The sequence below is a fragment of the Mandrillus leucophaeus genome, unplaced genomic scaffold (genome assembly GCF_000951045.1).
Source record: "Mandrillus leucophaeus isolate KB7577 unplaced genomic scaffold, Mleu.le_1.0 Scaffold669, whole genome shotgun sequence".
Lineage (NCBI taxonomy): Eukaryota > Metazoa > Chordata > Mammalia > Primates > Cercopithecidae > Mandrillus > Mandrillus leucophaeus.
The window spans coordinates 56636-58662 of NW_012107241.1; the positions used below are offsets into that span (position 1 = coordinate 56636).

The 2027-nt window shown below is 45.1% G+C and overlaps 1 pseudogene; it reads right to left on the bottom strand.

Annotated features, from left to right (window-relative positions):
• Positions 1 to 283: 283 nt before the first annotated feature.
• On the bottom strand, positions 284 to 589 carry LOC105554964 (annotated as a pseudogene).
• Between the last annotated feature and the right edge of the window lie 1438 nt (positions 590 to 2027).

Sequence of the window (2027 nt, forward strand, 5' to 3'; positions counted from 1 at the left end):
GAGAGTGTGTGTGAGTGTGTGTGTGTGTGAGAGAGTGTGTGTGTGTGAGAGAGTGTGTGTGAGTGTGTGTGTGAGTGTGTGTGTGAGAGAGTGTGTGAGTGTGTGTGTGAGAGAGAGAGAGTGTGTGTGTGAGAGTGTGTGAGTGTGTGTGTGAGAGAGAGTGTGTGTGTGTGAGAGTGTGTGAGTGTGTGTGTGAGAGAGAGAGTGTGTGTGTGAGAGTGTGTGTGTGAGTGTGTGTGTGTCAAGCTGTTCTTTATTTCAGGGAGAAGCCAGGGGAGGGGGCTCAGTTTTTCTTGGCAGCAGCTGTCCTCATAGCGGCCAATACGTTGCTCAGCTCCTCCCGCTTCCTCTTGGCGCGGACGTGCGTCCCCAGCCTTTTCTTGATAAACTTGAGGGCCCGTTTGTCCCTGGAGACCTTCAGTAACTCCATGGCGCGCCGCTCGTACGGGGTAAAGCCACACATGTCCCGCACGAACTTGGTGTGTTTCGTCAGACGCCCGCTGCGGCGGCTGTGCCTGGGCTCGCTCACGTTCTTGGTCACCTGGTGGCCCTTGTTGAGGCCCACGGCCGTAGGGTAGCGTAGAGCCATGGCTGCTGCTCTCCAGTGGCGACCCTGGCGGAAGCTTTTTTTTTTTTTTGAGACGAAGTCTCACTCTGTTACACAGGTTGGAGTACAGTGGTACGATCCTGGCTCGCTGCAACCTCTGCCTCCTGGGTTCAAGTGATTCTCATGCCTCAGCCTCCCGAGTAGCTGGGATTACAGGCATGTGCCACCACTTCTGGCTAATTTTTTTGTTTTTAGTAGAGACGACATTTCGCCATGTTGCCGAGACTGGTCTTGAACTCCTGACCTCGAGTGATCTGCCTGCCTTGGCCTACCAAAGTGCTGGGATTACAGGCGTGAACCACCATGCCCAGACTTTTTTATTTTATTTTATTTTATTTTAATTGAGACAGAATCGTGCTCTGTTGCCCAAGCTGGAGTGCAGTGGCACAATCTCAGCTCACTGCAACCTCTGCCTCCTGAATTCAAGTAATCCTTATGCCTCAGCCTCCTAAGCAGCTGGGATTACAGACATGCACCACCATGCTCAGCTAATTTTTGTATTTTTAGTAGAGATGGGGTTTCACCATGTTGGCCAGGCTGGCCTTGAAATTCTGGCCTCATGTGATCCACCTGCCTCAGCCTCCCAAAGTGCTGGGATTACAGATGTGAGCCACTGTGCCCACCCAGAAATGCTACTGATTTTTGTGTGTATGTTGATTTTGTATCCTGCAACTTTTACTGAATTTATCAGTTCTAATAGTTTTTTTTTTTTTTTTTTTGGAGTCTTTAGGTTATTCCAAATATAAGATCTTATAATCTGCAAACAAGGATAATTTGATTTCTGTTTTTCCAATTCGGATGTCCTTTATTTCTATCACTTGCTCTAGCTAGGACTTCCAGTTCTGTGTTGAATAACAGTGGTGAAAGTGAGCATCCTTGTCATGTTCCAGATCTTAGAGGAAAGGCTTTCTCTAAGCCAACTCTCATTCCGTATGATACTAGCTGTGGGTCTGTTTGTATATGGCTTTTTTGTGTTGAGGAATGTTCCCTCTATAGGCAGTTCTTTGAGGGTTTCTATCATGAAGCATTGTTAAATTTTATTAGATACTTTTTCAGAATCAATTAAAAGGATCATATGGGTTTTGTCCTCCATTCTATTGATATGATGTATCACTTTGATTTGCGTTTGTTGATTGAACCATCCTTACATATGTGGGATAAATCCCACTTGGTCATGATGAATGATCTTTTTAATATATTGTTGAATTCAGTTTGCAGGTATTTTGTTGAGAATTTTTACATCTGTATTTACCGGGGGTATTGGCCAATGGTTTTCTTTTTTTGATATGTCTTTGTCTGGTTTTGAAATCATTAATACTGGCCTTGTAGAATGAATTGGGAAGTATTCCCTCCTCTTCTGTTTTTTGGAATAGTTTGAGTAGGATTGGTATTAGTTCTAGAATTCAGCAGTGAAACCATC